The sequence below is a fragment of the Mytilus trossulus genome, chromosome 14, assembly GCF_036588685.1.
Source record: "Mytilus trossulus isolate FHL-02 chromosome 14, PNRI_Mtr1.1.1.hap1, whole genome shotgun sequence".
Classification (NCBI taxonomy): domain Eukaryota; kingdom Metazoa; phylum Mollusca; class Bivalvia; order Mytilida; family Mytilidae; genus Mytilus; species Mytilus trossulus.
This window is the reverse complement of record NC_086386.1, coordinates 31272547-31287270: the sequence shown is the minus strand read 5'-3', so window position 1 is coordinate 31287270 and position 14724 is coordinate 31272547. Positions and strand designations below refer to the sequence as shown.

Sequence of the window (14724 nt, the reverse complement as noted above, 5' to 3'; positions counted from 1 at the left end):
ATTTATCGCTATTTTGTGCATTTTTCCTTTGATCTTTTTGGTCATAATTTTCATATATATATCATGCTTCTCGCTTGAGATGGAAAAATTATCGCTAGAAACTAAGGAGACCATGAGGCGTTGCTTACGAAATTGACATTGAAATTGACAACGTCGTCATAGGTAAAATAGCGATAAACAGATTATCATTGGTCATCTCAACTCGATTGCTTTTCTCACTTTCGCTGTTCCAGCTCAAGCGAGAAAATCAATCTCGTTGAGATGATCAAGGATAATCTATAAATATATAGGTAACACTCTAATACAGGGGGAGTGTTTGATAGCAATTATATGCAGGGAAAATGTTCATACTAGCTTCCATTGGTTCAACAAAGAACTCCCCCACCGATAAAAACTGACCTGATAACCAAAAAGCCAATAGTGCTGACAGTGACATTAATGACCAATCAATCAATGAGTAAGTGCATGATAACCGATCAAGCTAAGCTTCATGAAGCTGCATAACTTATAACTTTATTAAAAAAGATATGATTCATAATATGAAGAATTGACCATTTCAAATGTTAACACATTTAGAGACAAAGAATATGTCACTGTGTATAATAGTCACTACTTCAGCCCATGCAGTGCCCGTCCATCTGCTTGCCTGTTTGCCCATCTCTGTCTGTCGTATAAGTTATTTCAATGGAAATGCATTCACTTTACCAAAGTTATAATAATGGAACAGAAGACCTTAACGAGCACCTTGAATGTTACTGTAATAATTCACCTCTTAAGAACATTTACCATATAAAAATATCAAGGTCACTTGGTATGATTGCCAATGAGACAACTCTCCATCAAAGAGACTATATGCCATAGAAGCTGAGCATAGAAGTTCATGTTTACTTCAATCAATCCACACTGTAATGTAACTTAACCCAAAACAATATTGCGATCTTGGAAATATCCTTCAGAAAAAGCTAATGTGATTTATCAAAGACATAATTTAACATGTTCCTACTGAATATGACAGAAATATGAGAAAAATTCAATTTATTTTTCATTCAGATGTAATCATCAACAAACTGACTTCATACATTGTATTAATCGGATCTCCTAATCGTTTGAAGGATCAGTGACGAACTAGATCAGGCACGAGTCGAATAAATAATGGCATGCCTAATGGAGTTTATTATCAGGAATGGAGATACTGCATTATTGTTGGTTATACCGTTAAGCAGATTGACATTTAAGCAATTTATAGGCATAAAATTGAGCTTTTTCATTTCATTAGTAAGCCATCAGAATTAATATGGAGTGTTTTATGCGGTACAGTTTTGAAAGTGAGAGAATATTTTCAAGTTTTTTATTGATGTATCTAATAAATTTGTTCTTTAATCTAAATAACAAAACTGCGGTTTAGAAAAGATAGACGCTTAGCACTTGTTATCTGGGTTTTTTCACATTGAGGTTGTAAAATATCAGCTGTGAGTCACAATATAACAGTTGTTTTGGCTAAAAAATAAAATATATTCTATGTAAGGGTGTGTTTATGAGGAGTACAGGGATGGGAATCAATTTGAATTGTGTTTTCTGATTGTCTGAGACTGACTTCCTGAAATCTGAATCCAGTTCAGAACTTTTGAGTCCATTGATGCCTTTAAAGCATATGCACATTGCACATCTAGAAGGCCATCGGGTCACAAACTTAGTTCAACTTTACATTTCTTTAAATCATTTTGGAATTAAAACATCTGCAAGGTCATAGTAAAAAATTTAGTTCAACCTTACACTCCCATATAAAACTGAATACATATACAAAGTTTTGTCTGGACTTTAAAACTAAAGGTATGCTCTTTTAAGGGAGCTCGCTTCTCAGTTTCAAAGTAATTAACTTTCCAAAACACTAGTTTATATTGATAAGGAATTAATAAAGGAATCCAAAAAGCAAAAAAAATATATCGGTCACCGTGCTTGTTTTCGAGATATGAGCCATCGAAATTTTGGCGGGAATATACTCTCTCTTGACTTTTCATAGCTTTATCATTGACCTGTTAAAGTTCTCAAAAACTGTTAAAAAGTATTTAAAATTTTATAAGACTTTTAAAGATGGCTTATCATTATACATGTTAAAGAATTTTAACAAGAAAAATGGGGGTCACCGGGCAAATTTTTTCAAGGCATTTAAATGGATAAAACCAGAGGATTCCGAAAAGCTGACAAAAAATCCAAAACATGACAAGCCAGCTTCCTTAAACAACATAGACACAATTAAACAATAGATTATATTTGTGTTGTTTTTCAAAATAAGGTAATACATGTTGTCTCATTGGCACTCACACCACATCTTCCTATATCTATGTACATGTATAATTACTATTGACAACAATATTGAACAAACATTGCATTCGAATGTTTTGTCATTAAACAGAAAAAAATTACATTTTTCCTTCCTGGTAATTTTCCATGATGATTGGTTCAAATTTTCTAGTTTTCCAAGTATTACATAATTCTGTTTTGAAGTAGTCATTAGTAAGGATAAGAACAAGCAAAGATTTTATACCATTAAATAGAAGAATTATTGGTTTCCGCTATGTGAAAAAGGTTTTTTAAAGAGGAAAATATCATTAATGGTGAATGTCAACATTGTTAACCACAAGTCATTTAGACCAATAAGAACAATATATGAAAACAGCAAAGCAAGCTCATGATTGATTTCAGTTCTAAGCTCAAGTAATAAGTGTCTGATAAAGTTTGAAATACTTTGAGACAGAAATAATTGCTAAATCAAGATTCATTAAGGTTTTTCTTGTCTATCATCCATCGAGCTGTTGAATAAAGGATAAAAGATCAATTTATCACTTGTCTAAATGATTTTTCAAAAATTGCTGATACCATATAGCTTTTCAATTCAACATGTAAGTAGTGTGCTACCCTCAAGTGGGGTAATGATCAAATAAAGGTCAAACAAAATTTTGGATTTGTTTTTATTATGCCCCATGTTTTGCGGTTGGTGCATCCGTCCTTACATATATCAGTCTGTCGCACTTTAGGTTAAAGTATTTGGTTAAAGATTAAGGTCAAGGTAATTTTTGATGAAGTTAAAATCCAATCAATACACATGATTACTATGGTTGTGTTTTGAGTTTTTTAACCTCAATTTCACGGTCCACTAAACATAGAAAATGGTAGTGCAAGTGGGGCATCCTTGTTAAATTATGGACACATTCTTGTGGTCCCTCAGTTTGAAGGTGAGTCAGGCTCTTAGACAAGACACAAAGAGTTAACCACGGGGAGGGAACACATGTTTTGGGTTAGTCTGCAGAGGTGGATTTAGATGGAGGCTCAGTGGGCCAGGGCCTTCCCTTTTCTGGGAAAAATTGATTATATATGGAATCACTGCAGCATGACAGGATGACCCCCTTTTATGCAGTCAGTGGGCCTCCACTTATAAAAGTTTCTTGATCTGAGACACTTGGTCTGATGTACTGAATCTGTTAGCTTTGATAAATATCATTTTTTTTTCAATATTAACTAAATCCCTATTTGTTCAGCTCTCAACAGAATTCATGGAGAAAGCCTAAATGAGTCCACTTGTATTATTGTAATTACCCGGTTGTCAAGGCTATCCTTTCTCTGTATTTCCAGGAATTTCTACCACTTGTCTTTGTTAATATACTTGTTAAATGTCACACTTTAGTTGTCACTTTACCCTTTGTAGAATGTATTATTGACGTATGTCAGTGGGGAAAGTGAATTATAAATTGATAATAATCAATGTGATTTGGTAAACCGAAGAGTAAATATTTACCACTCACACTTTTGATGATTTAAAAGTTCACATTGTTTAAATTAGAATTACATGTATTTGGTACAAATACTTTTTTAGGGGGCATAAATATTTAAAAAGAGGATTTTAATAACTGGTAATTAAAATATTATTAGAAGTCAGATGTAATTTTGAAGGAACTTATAATATATATAACGAAGGTTATTCACAATATTTTGGACCTAATACATAAAAGATAAATTTCCCATCAAACACTGTTAAGCACCCTGATGCACAGCAAGCTCCATCAATCTGAACCAAATATGATAGTTCATGTTGATGTTGAAAGAAATATGCTTCAAATAGAACTAAAATGAGAGGTAAATTACTACTGCAGCTGATATAGATAATGAAATAAATATTACATATTATATGTTGTGCCCGGCCTACAATATGTGGACATAAAAAGGAAGACATAAGCTTTGCATGCAACTGTAATCTAATGTGTTGATCATGTGTAAATTGACATTAAAAATTTGGTTTCTAAATTCTTTTAAATTACCATAGAAAATAGTCATTACTGTCATCATGTCAGAGAAAAAAAAAGCGATTAGAATTTTTTGATTATTTGATGGTTATTTGTAAACATGTTATTGATATGTTCTTTTTAAGGAAAGACCATATCTATTTTAGTACCACTCAAATGACTTCAGGAAATAAGGCATAGTTGTTGACAAGACATATTTGTCATTCATACTACTTTGGGTATTTATCAACATATTGTTTAAATTGACATCAGTATATACTCAGTATATAGTTGATGAAGTACGTTATACTTCTAGCATCTTGTACCAAATAAATGTCACAATTCATATGCCTACTTTACCACATCACAGTTTAATAGAGACCATTGGTCATTCAGATGTTATTTTCACCAATTGACCTAGGTTCAACCGGCATAATTAACACATTCATAAAAAAAAATCCAAATTGGTATGTCATTTGGTTTTTAGTTTTTAAATAGGGTGGAAAGATTGAATTTATTTACAGATATCTTTGAAACAGACCCAGGGTATGAGAGAGGAAAAAAAAGGGGGAGAGCTGGGTAATTGTACATAATGGTTAGAATTCTTTTTAATAGTGTCTCTGTCCTCTGTGCCCCTACCTTTAAATCAGACATTGATATCAGCCAGGTATAAGTGTTACTTTTTTGTAAGGCCTAAAATAAAATATTGTTTGTTTCCCCAATCCCAACCGACCCTGCATAAACGGTGCTACGGGTACTCATAAAATTTTATTTTTCGAAACTAAGTAGAAAATTATTTAATTCATTTCTGATTTTTTAAGCTTGTCGCATCTTTTGATATTGTTCAAGCTTTTTGGAAACAATAAAATGATTTCCCTACCCACACCTTGCTTGGCAGGGTCCGGATTGGGGAAACAAACAATACTTTAATTTAGGCCTAAATAAGAACATTATAGAGGTCTGCTATGGAAAGATTATTTCTCTGTAGAGAATGGACATATTTAACTCTAATTATATGTACCTCACTTTGGTACTGGTCTGTAGACTATGGACATATTTAACTCTAATTATATGTACCTCACTTTGGTACTGGATGCCAATAGTCATGAATAAAAGAAAATATGGCAGTTATAGAAAATATATCTTTACTTTTGTTGTCAATTGGTTTTCTTGGGAATTCTTATTGGATTTTAAATCCCTTTGTGTATGTCTTTTATTTGATAACTTGTAATTAGCATGACAGAAACGTGATTCTTGTTTCTGATAGAAAGTAATTAAGATGCTTCCAAAGTCATGTTTCTCTTAAAAGAGCATGTCAGAGAAAACATTATATGCTAGGATCAATTACATGTTATATAATATCATGTATAAGTATATTTATAAATGCATTAGATTGAGGAAGAAAAGGCATTTTGAACTATGACACATTTTTATTTAGAGGCCAGCTGAGGACAAACCTCAGGGTGTGGGATTTTCTTGCTATGTTAACCCATTGGTGAACTACGTTGTTTCGTCTCTTTGCATGGTCTGGTTGTTGTCTTTATGACATTTTCCTCATTTCCATTTTCAATCTCTATTTTTTTGGTGTAATGTTTTCTTAGTTTTTGTCTTTTAGATTGTTGTAATTGTTTTGTACATTATTTAGTTTCTACCCTTAGTCTTTTGTGGAGTTGATGATGCTCAATTTTTATTTTTTTCTCTATGTGTAATGTTTTCTTAGTTTTTGTATGTCTGATTGTAGTAATTGTTTTGTCTATCTTTAAACAAATTATGTGTTTTGAATTGCTCTTTTGTTATCTCCTTATTTTTTATGAAACGGTACAAACTTAAAAGCAGGATATTTATACCACTAATGATGTGCTGATAGGATGTGAATATAAAAAAAATGGACTCATTTCACTTCATATAAAGTGAATGCTGCGTATTATCAAGGTACACTGTCACTGTACAAACTTTACCATTAAGTCGAAGACAAAGCTATGAATGACCATGATGACCCAAGGTCAAAAGAGAAAAACAACAGCCAGATTTACACTACAATCAAAAATGAAAAAAAGATACAAAAGAACACTTTTTTAGATGCTTCACTGGTACCGTCTTCCTTAAAGCATCACCATTTGATCCCCGGTTAGTTATAGACTTTTATACCCTTCACTTAGTCTCTGGTTTCTTTGTTTAAAGGTTAGAATGGATTAATTGTATTACATGTGTTTTCTGCTTTCAAAAATAATTGTGTAGATATAAAATTAACAGAAAAATTACAATTGCTATTTGTCAGAACTATATTGTCTCAGAGCACAGCGTTCAAATTAAAATTACCTTGAAGAGAAATTGTTTACTAGCATATATGGAAAACAATTCGGAGAATTACAGAGAAATATTTCATTTTCCAAATCCCTAAGCACAAATGTTTCTATGATTTAAAGTAATATTACATGCAAGAAATGACACTAAATTAATTTTAAAATGTGATATTTTTTTGTTAGTCAGAACTTACGTGACTTAAACCTTATCAACAGTTAGTAACATTGTTCGTCGTACAATAGGGATATATGATATTAGCGGGAGTAAATATTAATCATAGAATCCTCAGAAGGCATCATCGATACCTTACAATGTAATCAGTGTACTATATCATTATATTTCTGTCATCGTTAAAAAAAAAATTTACGCTTTTTTCTTTGATTCTATAATTTAACGGTTATTTGCTGCTATTTGAGGAAGTTGGTTTGCTATTTCTGGCCAAAATAGATGCCTTTAGGAAATGAAAAATCTCTTTGTTGACAAATTTGTGTTTCTATCATGTTTATATATTGATTATGACAAAATGCATCTTATTTTGATAAATTAGAAGTCATTTATTTCATCTTGAACATGCGACTGAGAAATAAAAAGTGGACAGATATTTTTGGTAATAATAAGATAACTACTCATAAATTGTACATGAAAGAATTGTATTAACTACTGTACCTGTAGTGTCTATGGAAGGCTTGTTATACTTATTAAAAGAATCATGATGCTGCAGAACAATGGTGGTTGTCACAGAAAAATCAATTAGCTTGTTTTAAATTCAATAATTAGTTGTCCAGGATTAAAGACAGTGACACACAAAGATGTCTTTGAAGATTATAAAGTCATTTACCTTAGTTTCAGAGGCTGATTAAGGGGGGACATGACCTAAGTGGGCTCCCACTTATGAACATTTCTGGATCTGATGCTGAGTTTGTATATAAACATCTTGAAGTATTTCAAGGAGTGTGCTACAATACAATCATGACACTCATGTCAAAGTTCAAGGGAGAATCTTCATGATTATTGTCAAAAATTATTTCTAATATTTTAATCAGCTAATTAAGTTAAGCTAAAAAAAGGTATAAAAATAACATTTTATAAGAGTCAGAAAGAAAAATGAAATCAGTTGAAAAAAAATATCCATGATTAACAGTACAGATCCCCCTGCATGCTCTAAAGAACTCATAATCCATGAAAATATAAAGTCTTTCTGCATCAGTGTTATCAAAAGACAAAGCTAATATACCTTATATGTTCATTCATCGCTTAAACATTTTTCAGAGTCCAAAACTAGATTTCATTCATGGTCTGACTGAACACTCTAGTCTTCAGTTACAAATATGTTCATGTTTTGCCCAGATTTCTAATCTGTATAGTGTACGTAAAAATGTAAAACATTTAATCCTTTGGATAATGAGACCATAATACTTCTAAATATTATCTAGCATTACTTAACCCAGGGGACATTTTTCTCAATTATTAAAATAATAAAAGTACAGAAATCTGTTGTAGATCAAGAGATAAAGTTTGTACAGTGCATTCCGCTTCCATAGTAACTTTATGCTTTGATGAATTATTATATTCATTTTTACTATTTGAAAATTATGAACATTTCCCAATAGCACAATGTTAATTATGTCAAGTTGATAACTCAAGCATTCATCTGATGTAAATCAACCCTTCGTAGATACCAGAGGATTGAAATTTCGTAAGCCAAGTGTTGGTTTTGTCTACAGCAGACTCATCTGTTAAATTTGAATCTAAGGCCATCTAAAGTACTAAGTCGAAGAACATTGAAGACCTGAAATTCCTAAAAGCTTTGCCAAATAGAGCTATATTAATGTACATTCAGTTGTTTAATTGTATTTATACCTTTGGAATATGACAATGGTGTCAGGAGTGTTACATGCATATGACAATTCGTGTTGACATCATGATCTAATGAATAGAGTCAAAGCAAGTCTATCCAAATTAAGGAAACATTTGTATAAGGTATTGGCCAAATTATCATCTCGTGTGTGTAAGGGTATAATTATAAGAAAAAAATAGAAACTGCTTTTTTTGTGTTAAGTGCTGTTGAACTCAAAATAGTTGTGAGGTCTAATCCAGAATTGTCTTAGTACATAAAAAAGTTAGAAATACAAGATAAAAAGCTGCCTACTGTGAAAGTAATTTTTGTGACAAATGCAAATATTTGATAGAACTTAAGGATTATCATTGCATGAAGCAATTAACTTGATGAGAATTAATAAAAAAAGATGTGGGATATACCTATTAAAACATCAACATATTGTAGTGATTCATCATCCAAGCACATTTGCTTAAGTCATAAGTAACGAACACAAACATTTTAAGAAAATTAAACATTTGCATTCTACTTATGTTTGATAGTAAGCTACTATCTAATTCAGATATTATTACATGAATTTGTTTATTTGGATTGTTGAAGAATGAACAAAAATGCTAGCAAGTTACCAGATGGCAAAGCAAGAACCCAGATGGCCACAGTATGTGCCTCTTCAAAGCAAGAACTCAGATAGCCCCATTATATGCCTCTTAAACGCAAGAAACCAGATGGCCACATTATGTGCCTCTTTAAAGCAAGAACTCAGATAGCCCCATTATATACCTCTTCAACGCAAGAAACCAGATGACCACTATTTGTGCCTCTTTAAAGCAAGAACTCAGATGGACACATATTGGCCTCTTTAAAGCAAGAAACCAGATGGCCACATTATGTGCCTCTTTAAAGCAAGAAACCAGATGCCCACAGTATGTGCCTCTTTAAAGCAAGAAACCAGATGGCTGCTATTTGTGCCTCTTTAAAGCAAGAAACCAGATGGCCACTATTTGTGCCTCTTTAAAGCAAGAACTCAGATGGACACATATTGGCCTCTTTAAAGCAAGAAACCAGATGGCCACATTATGTGCCTCTTTAAAGCAAGAAACCAGATGCCCACAGTATGTGCCTCTTTAAAGCAAGAAACCAGATGGCTGCTATTTGTGCCTCTTTAAAGCAAGAAACCAGATGGCCACTATTTGTGCCTCTTTAAAGCAAGAAACCAGATGGCCACTATTTGTGCCTCTTTAAAGCAAGAAACCAGATGGCCACTATTTGTGCCTCTTTAAAGCAAGAAACCAGATGACCACTATTTGTGTTTCTTCAAAGCAAGAAACCAGATGGCCACTATTTGTGCCTCTTTAAAGCAAGAAACCAGATGGCCACTATTTGTGTTTCTTCAAAGCAAGAAACCAGATGGCCACTATTTGTGCCTCTTTAAAGCAAGAAACCAGATGGCCTCATTATGTACCTTAGACTTCAAAGCAAAAAACTAGATGGCCACAATATGTGCCTTTTCATAGCAAGAAACCTAACTTTATGACTTTAATCCAGATGTTGTCATTGAGGCTGTCTGCTATATTTACTTTTTAGTTAAGTGCCATAGTATAATTCAGGTTGTTGATTTTCTGAATGTTCTGAGCTTGTTATAACAAAAGTAGTGGTACCAAAAGTTTCTTTATTGTAATTGTGTTTTAAGTTGGTGGATGGGATTCCTCAAGTTCTTAGGTTCTTAGTGTTAGCAAGGAAATTGGTCTGTCCTAACTTTTTTATTGAATGCAAGCATACCTGTTTATTGCAACAGATTATTCAATTTTTGTTTGGTCTGCTGAGATGACTTAATTAGTTTTGGAATCATTCAATAATTGGAATATTTTTTTGATGCAAGGCTTCTAAGTTCAATTACATATAAAACATGGGAAATGTCTGTTTTATTGGTACTTCTTTGATAGCTAGAAGCTGAAATTTAGTGGAGGAACTAATGGAAAGAGTTTCAATAGTTTGAGTTTGTTTGTTTGTACTTTATTTCATTACTTGGAGCTGTAAATTACTACATAAAACAAATGGCATGGACTCTGGATGACACAGACTTTTTACTGAAGTATTTGATATAAAAGAATTGTTCTGTCTTTATTGAACGAAATAGCAATAAATTTTATCTCTTAATGACCAGGCTCAGGTGTGTTATAGAACAGAAAACCATGAACACAAGATTAATTTACTTGAACAAAGATTACTTGAACTTTTTTTCCTAGTTCATTGGTAGCTTAATGAAGATTTGAAGAAAATTTGTCATTGATTCTTTATAAGGTAAACTGTGCTAGATTAAAGACAAAATGCAATTTTAATCACTTTACTCCAACGTTCTTGATAATTACTAACATGGCTTAGAGCTCAACATTTAAAGGCTAAATTTCATAGTGAAGGGCAAATACTGATTATTCACTTTATACTTATCCCCTTAAATTTTAATATGTCTAATCAGGTTTCTTCAGACTGATGATGGTTGTATTCACAGAAAGTCTGACATTTCCGTCTCCATGAAAGGCTATAGCTACCAAGGTATACTTAAGTATTGAATGACTGAAGCTTATGTCTATCATATTGAAATCAGATGTATACTGTTGGTTACAGAGTTTAATAAAACACAAATCAATGGCTTTTTATAAACATTTATTTTTTTTCCCATAATCCAGCTGTCTGACATTGAGTGATATTTAGTTAAGGAGTGTGTTCTGATGACTATTTTGTAACTTCACCGTACCCCTATGGCAATTCAGTGAAAGAAATAATCCAATGAATGTTAGTTATAAACTTTCAAAATTATATATTTATTGTAATTTCAAAGTGTCTTATGAAATATAAAATGTTCTCCCATTTCTATTTTCCTAGACAAATGGAGGTTATGTACCAGTAAGGCCCCACTAAGCATCCAATGGGCTGTTGTAGAGCTTAGTCTGTATGATTAATTTATTTACTCTATAAGAATGCAAAATTTCAGTTCCTTTTACATACTTCTAGCGCTGCCCCCTAGTTTCTATAATAATTCTTTGAGGGTCATGACCTTGAACAATTCTTTGAGTGTCATGACCTTGAATAGTTCTTTGAGGGTCATGACCTTGAATAATTTTTTGAGGGTCATGACCGTCATTTAAGAGCACAATACTGTTTTGAGTATTAAAGCTGATTTCAATGAGTAAATTATTGTAGTTTTAAAGTACTTAGTTATATCTTTGGTTAGCTTGCTTGCTAGCTTCACTATGAAGTCATTGTTAGCTAGGTTAAGTAAATTACCCTTCTTTAAAAGTAGACTATTCCGACAGATAACCAATCTATCTGTCTGAGGGACTAGGCTAATTTGTATGGAGGGTATGATACCTTACCTAACAATGACTTCACGGTTTGGTTAGCTTAAAGCAACCTAACCAAAGATATTTAACTTTGGCCACATACTCATTGAAATCAGCTGTAATAGTGTCATTTATTAACTTCCTTGTTAATATTATATGATTAAGTCACAATCTGTGTTAAAATTATAAAAAAAATATTATATTGAAATGAAGTAAATAACTATATACACCTACCAATCTATAAGTGTGGGTTGGCTGGCTGGTATTACTGTATTAGAATAATAGGATGTAGTATATATAATTGCCAATGAGACAAAAGAGATTGAATGACGGAGAAGTTATAGCAGAGGTCACTGTGCAGCCTTCAACAATGGGCAATATCCATACAAAATAGCATGCTATATTTATTTATTTAAATTAAATGTATTCTTATGTGTCATGACATAATTATTGCATTAGTTATAAAACATTTCTGTACAAATTCAAAAATGCAGATTTTGCAGATATCTTTTTCAAATCCTATTAGCCAGGAGATACATTAGTTTTATTAATTTTCAACAAACTATCAAAGAAGACCATAATCTTCTTAACACACAAGGTAAAATCCTTTTTAACATCAAAAGAAGCACATTATGCAAAACCATTTAGTATAACCATAAAGGTTTAGTAAACAAGATTGTAAATTCATCAGTTATTCCTTTCATCATGCAGATGCAATTGTTATGAATTTCAAGATACTGTGTTAATTATGCCTTAAGGAACTTCCCTTGTCTTATGATGTTCTGGTTTTTTGTCAAATTTTCAGAATCCTCTGATTTTTTTAAAGCCATTTGAATATGCTGTTAAAAAATATGCCCATTGACCCCCATTTTTAACAGGATTTTTGTGACAAAAATGTCGGTTATTTATTTCTGGATGTACGGCGGGCGGGCGTCAACCAAATGTTGTCCGTGCATTTACTCATGAACTGTTCCACCAAAGCTTTTAAAATTTTAATATGTTATTACTGACAACAAAATGAAGGTCAAGTTCAAGAACAGCGATTTTGACTTTTACCGTTCAGGAGTTATGGTTCTTGAAAGATTGAAAAATGGTGTTCCCAGTTGTGACCGTGCATTTACGCATGAACTGTTCAACCAAAGTTTTTCAAATTTTAGTATGTTGTTGCTGATGACAAAATGGAGGTTTAGTTTAATAATGTGGATTTTGACTTTTACTGTTCAGGAGTTATGGTTCTTGAAAGATAAAAAAAAGGCGTTTCCATTCATGTTGTTGCATTATTCATGAACCATTCAACCTAAGCTCTTTCAAATTTTAATTTGTTGATACTGATGACAAAATGGAGGTCAAATTTGATATTGACGATTTTCACTTTCACTGTTTATCAGTTATGGTTCTTGTGATATTGCCAGGACACAAATAAATGTTAATAAATCCAGTTTGCTGTCGTTGTGACAGCCTCTTGTTCTTTTTATAAATCTTTTACATGTATAGTAATACGCCAATCTGTAAAAGTCTTATACAATTTTAATTATTTTTGAATAGTTTTTGAGAACTTAAACTTGTAAATGATAAAGCTATGAAAAGTCGAGAGAGATTATTTTCCTGCCAAAATTTCAATGGCTATAATATCTGGAAAACAAGCACATTGCCCTATACATTTGTTTTGCTCTTTTGATTCCATTATTAATCCCCTATCAATGTAAACTAATGTTTTGAAAAGCTAAATATTTTGAAACTGAGAAGCAAACTGACCCTTAAGTTATAAGCCTCACTTCTACAATTGGTCCTCCATGGGAACTTCCCAAACCAAAAATGATATTTGATCTCCGTGAACACAATAAAAATAAAACAAATCCTCTTTTAATTCAGCAACACTATGCTGAAATTAAAGCCGATTATCTAGATTTTTCAACTGTCTATACTGATGGATCAAAAGATGGTGACAGAGTTGCATCTGCTGCTGTCTTCAGGGACAGAGCTGCAACCCTCCGTTTGCCATCTGATGCATCCATCTTTACTGCTGAAGCAGATGCAATAACTTTGGCTTTGAAATTTATTGCTTCTTCAGATAAATCCAAATTAATTATATGTTCGGATTCACTTTCATGCTTACAAGCTATACGAAATACTAAAATTAAAAACCCAACAATTCTCAAAATTTTATATGTAATGATCGAGGAATTTAAAAATTCTTCTTAAAGAAATAAATTTTCTATGGGTTCCGAGTCATGTTGGAATCCTTGGAAACACAGCTGTAAACCTTGAGGCAAAGAATGCCCTGGGTGACCCTCTTTCTAACTGTGATATACATATACTGATTTTAAATCTAATATTAGAGAATATGTTTTTAATATATTGAAAAATAAATGGAGTAAAAAAGATGATAATAAACTGCATGAAATTAAACCTAACTTAGGCAAACCTTTAAATAATATTATGTCCAGAAAAGATCAGTGTGTTATTACTAGATGTCGTATTGGTCATACTAGAATAACACACGAGTATCTTTTAAAAAATGAAGATGAACCACAATGTGTACCTTGCAACTGCAAGTATACTATTAAACATGTTTTAATTAATTGTATTGACTTTGCTGATATTCATAAGAAGCATTTCAATGTCAATAATATGTATGATTTATTCAATAATGTTCCATTTACAAATATTGTTGCTTTTTTAAAAGAAATTGGAATTTATTATAGAATATAAGAATGTTAATATATTTAAATAGATTTTAATTTTTATCACGTTATTTTACTGTTGATTTTTATTTGTATATAATAAATTTGCTTTAGTCAAGAATTTTAGTATATTGAAGGACCTTTTGTCTTATTTTAAAAATATGCTTTAAATTGTAAAAAATATTCGAATTAGCTCTCGCCATGATATAGCCTTTTTGTGCTAATGCGGCGTAAAGCAATCAACAATCAATCAATCAATCTACAATTGGGTCACATTTAAT

General features: G+C 32.0%; 2 protein-coding genes across 4 annotated transcripts in view; one reads left to right on the top strand and one right to left on the bottom strand.

Moving 5' to 3' along the window:
• LOC134697661 (arginine--tRNA ligase, cytoplasmic-like) overlaps positions 1-14724 on the top strand; it is a 111461-nt gene that overhangs the window by 46271 nt on the left and 50466 nt on the right. The gene's annotated exons all lie outside the window — the stretch shown is intronic.
• The window catches only part of LOC134695683 (uncharacterized), a 42128-nt gene that overhangs the window by 5437 nt on the left and 21967 nt on the right, over positions 1-14724 (bottom strand). The window lies entirely within an intron of this gene.